This window comes from Cyanistes caeruleus, chromosome 8, assembly GCF_971803275.1.
Source record: "Cyanistes caeruleus chromosome 8, bCyaCae1.hap1.1, whole genome shotgun sequence".
Taxonomy (NCBI): Eukaryota; Metazoa; Chordata; class Aves; order Passeriformes; family Paridae; genus Cyanistes; species Cyanistes caeruleus.
Window position 1 is genome coordinate 3,644,526 of NC_141708.1, and position 9,722 is coordinate 3,654,247.

General features: G+C 45.3%; 1 long non-coding RNA gene across 1 annotated transcript; it reads right to left on the reverse strand.

Moving 5' to 3' along the window:
- Nucleotides 1–3,417: 3,417 nt before the first annotated feature.
- Nucleotides 3,418–9,113, reverse strand: LOC147651825 (uncharacterized). Its single transcript, XR_015289647.1, has 4 exons — nucleotides 8,976–9,113; nucleotides 5,151–6,005; nucleotides 4,936–5,028; nucleotides 3,418–4,200 (listed from the first exon to the last, which is right to left on the reverse strand). It is a non-coding gene; the product is annotated as an uncharacterized LOC147651825 (long non-coding RNA).
- Nucleotides 9,114–9,722: the final 609 nt, after the last annotated feature.

Genomic DNA, 9,722 nt, shown 5'->3' on the forward strand with positions numbered 1-9,722 from the left:
TTAACTTCTGCTGCAGCTCTTGCTTCAAAACTAGCAAACTCACCATTAATCATTGATCTGGCTTGTCAAGTTCCAGCATCAATTATTGCAGCCCTGGCACATGGGGCTTTGGAATTAAAAGCGTCCATAACCTTTGTGAGGGAAGGGCCTTCCTCTTTTTGGCTTAGGAATCCCATTTTTCTTCCACATCACACTCATGACTTCCATAGAGGTGGCTGTTTCCCAGTGCAGGTTCAACCTCTGAGCTGATTAAATGACAGCAATAAATGGTGCCAGACAGATCCCTCCATCAGCAGAAGGTGGTTTTTTTTCTGGAGCTGATGCTCTGTTTGCAGAGTTCAGAGGTTCCTCTGTCCCACTCTCTCTGGGGAGAATGGAAACCTCTGTAGCTCTTTTTTTCTCCTCAGTATGAACGTCTTTCAGTTTAAGGTTTGTGAGAGTATCTCTGCTTTTCATCCCTTCCAGCTGTGACAGATATTTGATAGGTAGGAATGGAAGTTATGGCCATCAGGGATAGGAGATGAATCAGTTGACATTCCCCTGGATTCAGATTGGCTCCTGGAGGATGGGAGAACGGCTCTGACAGGGAATCCTGAAATCCTGGGCTGGGGAAATATGGTTTTGTAATTACACTTGTTGATGGGGAAAGGATAAGCAAAGGATAGAGCAGTATTTCTTTTCTGACTGATCCAAGAAATATTAGCCTGCCAATTTTAGAAATCTATGAAAAATCACCTTGTAGTTATTAGGGCTGGGAGTTACAATGAATTACAGAATCCTTAGAGCAATATTTCTGAGAGGTTTTATATAGACACATTTCTTAGCACTGAAAAACAGAGAAATAATACCACACATGGGATTTGTGGGTTGGTAAATGAAAGCAACACTTGCTCTTAGCAACGTGAGTGTATAAAAGAGCTGAGTCTTCACTCTGACCTTGGTGGATGTTGCAATCCACAAATTAATGTTCATATTCTACCTGCTCATGGGATGCTGCTCTAAAATGGGCATTTCAGAGGGATTTTCACTACCAGAAGTGTTGTTTGGTCTCAGGTGTGGGCAGGCAGCTTCCAGGCTATTTTGTCACCATTTCCTCTCATACTTAATGGTTGGATTGGGGATTTCTCTGCCTTCCATGGTTTATACAGCACTTATTTCAAGGCAATTTTCATCCTGCAGTGGCACTGTATACTAAGGTGGATGTGTTTATGGAATACTGAGATTAAGAAGAAATTGTAGGGTATGAGAATGGGGAGAAGTGCAACCCACAGCATCATTTTTTTTTCCTCTTCAGAATTTTCCAGCTAAAGTAAATCACCAGAATGTTACTGCTTAGAGCCTCACATGGAGATCTGTCTCTGGCTGGAAGAGAAGCTGTGGCTGCCCCATCCCTGGAAGTGTCCAAGGCCAGGTTGGATGGGGCTTGGAACAACCTGGGGTAGTGGAAGGTGTCCCTGCCCATGGCAGGGGGTGGCAGTGGGTAATCTTTAAAGATCCCTTTCAACCCAAACTATCCTATGATCCTATGAAGTGTATCCAAGTGAATGAGCAAAAATAAAAAATCTCATTTATTTCAGAGAGAAAAACCACGGGCATTTGCACAAAATATTTTGAGGCAAATGTTTCCTTTTCATTTATCTGCTTTATTAGACAGGAAAAAATTGGTCTCTGGACCTTACCAAAACACATACCTTAAATCAACCCAAGCAGCTAAGGACATTAGGCCAGTGAGCTCATCACATCCTTTGCTTTCATGCCTGACCTGGATGCTAAATTAATAAACAGATTTCTGCCTTGTCTGGCCAGTCAGGTGTAGGAGCAGACAAGAAAGCATGGTGAAGGTTTGTCCTTCAGAGCTGGACAAGAAGCTGGGGCAGCTGGAGGGCTGCAGGGAGATCAGTGATGGGACATCTCCCCACGGCTCCCGCAGAACCAGCCGGGAGGAATTGCTCAGATAAACTCTGAGGCCGTGGGAGCTGGTTGAACTGCAGTCCAGCCTGATGGAAATTCAGGACTAATGACTTCATCATGACCCATGAGCAAAGCTCTGGCCTTTTCTGGTGGGGAGCTGAGTCACTGCACAGCAGAGCAGCCTCGGTGTCTCACAGCCCCAGGGCTGCTGGAACAGAGACCCCCAGGAGCCAGCAGGATCCCGGGCTGTGAAAACCAGGAGCAGCCTTCAGCTGCTGACCCAATCCTCCACCAAAGGCTGCTCTAAGAGGCTCTGAGGGTGGAGATGCACGGTGCTGAGGTGGTATCTGGGGAAGTCTTTGTGTGGTACCTTCCTCCTCCTGCCTGTTCCTGCCTCCAGGAACCAGCACTCCCTCGGTTGGTTGAGTTTCTCTGGGAAAAATGACAAATAAAGGGCTCTCCCCTCTCTCAGAGCTGACAGGGGAGGTTGAAGAGGTTGGTGGGCCACAGATGTCCTTCTTCTATTGCTACTTCCTATTGTTTGATTCAGCATTTAGGGGAAATGAGATTAGCACCAGGCATTGGCCAGGCTGTTTGGAGCCCTGAGCAAGCTGATCTCGTGGGTGGCATCGCTGTCCATGGCAGGGGGTTGGAACTGGATCATCTTTAAGGTCCTTTCCAACCCAAACCATTCCATGATCCTATGATTGCACCTTTCTGGAATGCTCCAAACCCCCATGAACCGGCCTAACCTAAAATAAGCCCGTGGGTTTGGTCGTGTCTTGGCAGTGAAATAGAAGGGATGGAAGGTTTTAATGCTTTGACATTTCCTCCCCAAACAAACAGAAAAAAAACCCACTCCAAAAACATGGAAGAGTTTGGGGAGCTTGGAGATGAGCAACAATGTAGATCCCACTAATTCTCTTGCAGTTTCCAGCCCTGCAGATGCATGGAAATGGAGATTTTTCTGCCAGGAATTGATTTCCACAATTGATTTTGTCAATCCACTCACTTCCCCATCTCTCCCTGGTCCCACTTGACTCTGAGCTGATTGTGGATTTAGGATCACTCCCTCAAGCAGGGTGTCAGCCCCTCATCCATGGGGGAGCCAGGTGCTCCCAGAGCTCCCCTGCTCCTGTCACAAGGAGAGCAGTGCTGGGAAGGGCAGACGTGCCAAAAACGGATTAGTGGAACCGCCTGTGCCCCGCAACGAGCCGGATTAAAAATAATAACTCTCATCAGGAGGCTCAGTTTAATTGCTGGGATTGTGCCAGCAGTGGAGAGAAAAGCCAACAGGAGATGGGTCTGGAGAAACATGTTCCCTTGACTTCCCTCACAAACTGGAGGAGAAAACTGGCCCGTGATTCAGTTTTGCCTCTGATTCCACATAATGACTAAATCCTGCAAAGATAATTGGTGTTATGACCATTTGTGCTGGCAGCTGTACTCCAGTGCTTTTTAAAATCATTATCTGTTAAGACATTTGCAAATATACAGTGAGCCTTGCAATGCCTCATTAAAGCACTGAGGAAGACAGTCATAAATTTTATTGCCTCAGCATTACATGTTGGAGTCATAATAGTGCAGATCTGTTCTGAATGTGTAAATTCCCTTATCGCTTCAGCAAAATCTCTTGCTTTTCTGCTTTGGAGAAGCGCATAAAAATGAAAAATGCCATCAGCATTCAAACAGAGAAGTCTGACTGGCTCCATTTTTTTTTTCATTGAAGGAAAATTCTTGCTCTAACCACACAGAGAATGTATTTTAGAATGTAACCATACTAAAACATCAGACAAATGCTACTCCTGCAGCAATTTTAGGCAATAGATTTATCTGTGTTGTTTCACTTCCAGCTCACTGTTTCTCCTGATACACATCAACTTTTATTTCAGGGTCTCTATCCAAGCTTATTGAGGTCAGTGGAAAGATTATCACTGGTTTCTTTCACTTTTGCATCAAACCCTTGATCAGGACATCTCAATTCTTATTAGGAGATAATAGAATAAATTTGCTAGTGCTTTAGAAAATTTATTTTGCCATCAGGTTAGAAAAATTGGGTGTTATTAAATTGAGCTGAAACACAGAAATTCATGTGATGTCATCCTGTATTCTAGGGACAGGCCTCAAGTTGGTCTTCAAGAATTTGCTGTTTGCTGTTGTAAATTTGTACATATAAAAGAGAAACTTTAGTGAGAGCTTCGTGCCTTGAGCTTTCCAGAAGTTTAATAGTATTGAATAGTGTTAGTAATCCCATCAAGTGAGTCACCTGTGTCTTATTCCCACATGAACCTGGTGGATAAATGAGCACAGATAAGTTTTATTTAGCCTGATGCAATCCCCATGGGCTGGGATCAGCTTCTCACTGTTCCTCTGCTCTTCCTCTCTGCAGGCCTTTGGATGTGGGGAGGGACTTTTTGGGGTGAGTTTGGACTTTTTGGGGTGAGTTTTCTCCCTGATGTGCTCACAAGTCCCCTCGTTGTGCAGGCGTGTACTTGCACGCATATCCAGGGAAAATAAATCCCCTTTGTGTGGCTCCTCAGAAGGAGTTAACCTGTTTAGGATGGATATCCTGGGAGAGCAGAGACAGCTGCATTAAGTGACAGGGATGCTGGAACATCCACAATGGACTTTCACTGCCACACTGCCACGGGGAAGGAGACACAGAGCAGGGACAATAAGGTGACAGCATCAATATAAAGCCAGCTCTACCATCATCATCCCCAGTGATTTAATTCAAGGGTATGAGATCATTCACTTGGAGTTAATGCAGAAATACAGCCTGTGCTTGAAGGTCTGAGCATTTCCATAGAGATAAAAATACCACTTGCTCACAAATTGTTCAAAGCCTTCACTTGCTTTTTTGGAGCTGGATTGGCACGAAGCAATCTTTCAATGCTTTCCTAAACTCTGCAGAAGGGAATTCCTGCCCTATACCATGAAATGGAGCTGGGACAGCATCAACTGGGATGGAGGGAGCAGGAAAGGGGACACCCCAATATCCCTCAGCTTCCAAAAAATGTTCACCTGTGCCCTGAATGATGGAGCCAAACTTCAGACTGGTCCATGGCCATTGGATCCCTCCACAGCCTTTTCCATCCTCCTGCATCTCCTTGATACCTTGTTAGGAACATTTTTAAAAAGGCAGAAATAAAGCAAACACATCTAGGCTTTGTCATTTCACAGGCAAAGCAAAAATCTATAAAAAGAAAACTAAACAAGGAATCATAGGAAAATCTTACCAATAAATGAGAGGCCCCAGAGTTTTGATGGCTGAAGCTGTCCAGAGGCATTGCCAGATTTTTTCCCCAGCATGCTGGAAATCTCTTCCCTGGGATAGATCTGCTTTGTCAAGTGTTGGGAGGATTGTTCTGGCCTTGCTGAAGCTGAGGGTGGAGTTGGGAATGAAGCCTGGCTCTTGGTTGAACCCTGGCTTTGAACTGGATTGCAGAGATGGGAGCTCCTCTTGCCATAGTTTAGGAGCTGCCACAAACATTTAAGCTTCAGACTTTTTTTTTTCCCCCCTGCCTTTTTTCCAAGCTTTAGGTTTCTTCCTTCCCTTCTTGGACTGTCTCATAATTCTGGGAGCTTGACCTCTGAGCAATGCTGGCAGCTGTGCATGCCAGTGTTGACATCCTGGCCCCGTGCAGCTGCACAGCCTGAAAACCTCCGTGGGCAGGAGGTCACAACACCTCTGGAAAAAAAATTAAACTGAGAATTAATGATTGGCCTGTCCCACACCTTCAGCCTTAAAATATGGATGCATTTAAGAACACAACTGGCACCTTTCTAAGGGCTGGCACTGCTACCTCTCACTTAGAATGGGCAAATTAGGAGGGACAAAGGCTTGGCTTAGACCTCAGAATCCCAGTCACCTTCCTAAAACCCACCAAGGCGAGGGAGCTGGCTCAGGCTGATGCCTGTCTGGACCAAGAAGTCATTCAAATCCGAGTCAGATCTTTGTTCTTGCCATGTGTAGGATGTTGTACAGCTGTGTGCTTGGTGAGGGGACAGCCCAGCCCTTGCTGAGCTTCAAAGTTCTGTCCAATGTGTTCTTATTGAATCACTTCCAGGGCTGTAAGGAGAGCATTCAGCATCTACAGGAAATAATTTTAGGATTAAACACAGGAAAGAACTTTCTACTCTCTTTTTCTCCCCCAACTTGGAAATAAATATATTGTCCCTAGTTGCATAGTTAAGGGATAGTGATGAAAGACTGATTTTTATCAGATTCCAAACATCTCTGGCACAGCACCTTTATTTCTTTTAAACTATCCCAGAAGGATATGAGGGTACAGGACAGCAGAGCCATCTGCAGCATGATATTCAAAAACTGGATCATTTCACCAGCACCCAGTCCTGATATTACAGTTTCCATTACATTCCTATTGCAACAGCACATTTCACTGCCTCCTTTTCAACTCAGCCAGAGACTTCTGTAGGAATTCCTGTGCATTCTCCTTCAGCCTCAGTGCACTTTGAGCATAAGAAGCTGCCCCAAGGAGAAGCCATGTGAATTCTGTCCTCAGCACAGCTGATGTGCAGCTCCACGTGTGACAAGGGGCAGATGTGCAAGGCTGGGCTCTGTGGCACTGCTGTGAGGTCACCTCCCCTGAACTTTATGCTGCTGGGAACCAAGCAGCTCCAAATGTTTTGCAAATTGACCCTCCTGCCCAGAAAAACCAAAGGCAAATTTAATTTAGGGTTAAGCAGAGAGGTCAGATGTTCTCATTGCAACGTGAAGGACTGAAAAGAAGCCTGGGCATTTTAAGGTTCAAACTTGGGCTGCTGCAATGTGAGACAGGCCTCTGCTCCTTGGATCCATGCCAGGGAAAATTCTTGTTTATGTTGGTGTCAAGGATAGCAGCATCTGGCCCAAGACAAGAGGCTCATCCACTCCAGCCCTTTAATAATGTCAGACATGGTGCTTATCACTTCTCATTAAAACTTAAAAGGAAGCCAAAAAGGAAGAGCACAGTTTGTTCCATTTCTACTCCAATTAGATGCACTTTGTTACTTTCTAGATCATTCACCCCTGGTTCAGTTTAAGTTTGTTTTAAGGAAGGCTAATCAGCCTTTTAAGCAGAGAATCCTTGGCCTCCCACTGCTCTCTTGCAGTGGTGCCTAATCAGGTAGAAGGAACATTTCTGCTTTGTGTAAAGGCTGACCTGAAGAAGTGGCCGGTCAGTAAATCCCCTCTGAGGGCTGCCACGATGCTCTCAGTGATGGGGCACAAATAAATGAGACATTTTATGTCTGAGAAAGAGGCAAAGAACCTGGAAATGTGTGAGTAAAAGAGTGGGCTACATCCACATCCTTCTTACATTTCTCACATTTAATTCTTTCCAAGCAAAGACCAAAGGAAACTCCTCCAAATGCAGGCTGGAAATGTAGGCCTTGTGATGAACAATTGCATTTTCCTCAGTTTTTCAGCAAAGCAGAATACAAATGGTACATGTGGAAGAGGGAAGGCTAAGCACACATGGATGTGCCCATACAGGCAATAGTGTGAGGAAACCCACTCTTGGATTGAATTAATTAACCCCTCATTTCTGTCCTAGTGCTCCATTTGCTTTCCATCTGGGCATGTAGAGCACAGAAGGAAAAGCAGCCAACTCTGATTAAGGGTAAAAAAAAAAAAAAAAAAAAATGGGATCATGAATAGAAAAATCAATAACTCTCCCAATTTGCAAACATCAAAGAAATCTCCTAAGAAGTCCTCTTAAAGAGGACAAGATAATAGACTTCCTTTTACTGTCCATTATCAAGATCCATTTGCATCATGAGCACAAGAGCTCTCCAGGTAACCAAAGCCTTTGCTCTTGATCTTGACTTCCCAGTTTTTGTGGTGATGGAGATGAGGCAGAGATGATGGTGGTGGGGATTCTGCACTGGAGCAGGAGAGGGAAATTCTTCGCATGTTTAGCTCTGCTAAGTTCACCAGGGATGATGTTGGGCTATTGTCTTGGTACAAAATTTTTTTATATTTTTATGAATGGGCTGTTTATGCAGCTTCTGTGGAAGATCTTCATCTGGTGGAAAACAATGGGGAGGGATGAGGATCTGCTTTGCAGGGTTACAGATCTGCCATTCAAGGGCCCCAGTGAGCCCAGTGAAGATAAAGTCCATTGTATTTAGATTTGAATAGAAGGAATGTTCAGACTTGAAGCAACACCCCCATTGTTTGATACCCTGAAGAAGCTTTCCCAGTGTTTTGGTTCTGGGTGAGAGGAAGACAGGTAGCTCCAGTTTCTTCTTCCTGGGAGAAATGAGCCTCTTCCTGGGATCAAGTAATTTGAGGCAAGCATCTTCCTCAAACACCTTCTTGCAGGGCTGTGCCTGAGCTTGGCTCACTGCTCATTGTGGAACTGTCTTTACTGCAGCAGGACCTTAATTCCCACCTTTTCCACCTCTCTGCTGACAAATTCCTAAGTAGTGCAGTGACAATTTGCTTCTGAGTGGAAACATTAACAGCATGAATATGTTTATATGCTCACCAGGAGATCTGGCATGGAATAAACTGTGCATAGTATTCTTACATAATTACTCTCAAACGAATTTCACACTTGGAAAGCTGTCAGGATTTTTTTTCCTATTATTTCCATTTTTTCTCTGCGTCTTTTTTTTTTTTTTAACCATCTTTGTGACTTCTTGGGTGGCAAGCATTGGTTATTTATGTTGGATTTGTGGCATTGGCGTTGGTCAAGTTCCTAGAATACAATTGCAAACACCTTCTTTGATCTCCTGCACAACACAGGCTAAAGGAACCAAGTCAATAATTCTGTCTTCAGCTCATAAAGCACACTTGAAGTATAGCCTATCTCTCAGGGAGTTATTGTCTTGATGCATTGGAACACAGAACTCAAAAAAATGGAGACTCCACCACATTTTCCTTTCTCATAGACATCAAATTAAAAACTGGTGAGCCACCATCCCCTAGGCCTAATGTTCTCTGCATAGAGACAGCACTGACACACACAACAAGTGGGAAAATAACTTCAGTATGCTACAAAAAGAATTACTTTTAAATGAAGATATCCCTGTCTGATGTAGCATGATAAACTTACCCTTTTACACTTAAGCAGCCTCTCTGCTGAGCCCAGCAGTCAGAACTGTGTCCTCACACCACCTTTGTGACTTGATGACATCTCTGGTTTCCACTGGGCTCGGCTGGAAGACCTCACAGCAGGAGGAGATGTGGTGGCCTGGTCCCATCCTCTGTGGTGACAGCGTGTGACAGCACAGCTCTGCACAGGCTCTGCACAGGGACACGGCACTGCCGAGGGAATGGGAATAAAGGAATCAAAGCTTGGGGGAAAACAACATTTTCCATTGCTGGGAAGTGCCATGTGTGAGCAGCTTCCCCTCCTGACTGCAGGCTTTTGGCAGGGGAGGAGGAAGGGGTTGCAGCCTCTCCTTCAGCTCCTCACCCCTCACAGGAGGGCAAAACTGCAGGGTAAAAAATAACCAAGGTGAAAACATGAGTTGGGACCAGGCCTCTCCTGTAACCAGACGTGCTGGGCTCCACCTGCCACAAAATCCTGGAATGGTTTGGGTTGGAAGTGGCCTCAAAGATCACCTGGTTCCACCCCAGCCATGGCAGGGACACCTTCCCCTGTCCCAGCTGCTCCAGCCCCAATGTCCAGCCTGGCCTTGGGCACTGCCAGGGATCCAGGGGCAGCCCCAGCTGCTCTGGGCACCTGTGCCAGGGCCTGCCCACCCTGCCAGGAAACAATTCCTGCCCAATGTCCCATCTAACCCTGTCCTCTGTCAGTGTGAATGCATTTTCCCTTGTCCCGTCCCTCCAGGCCCTT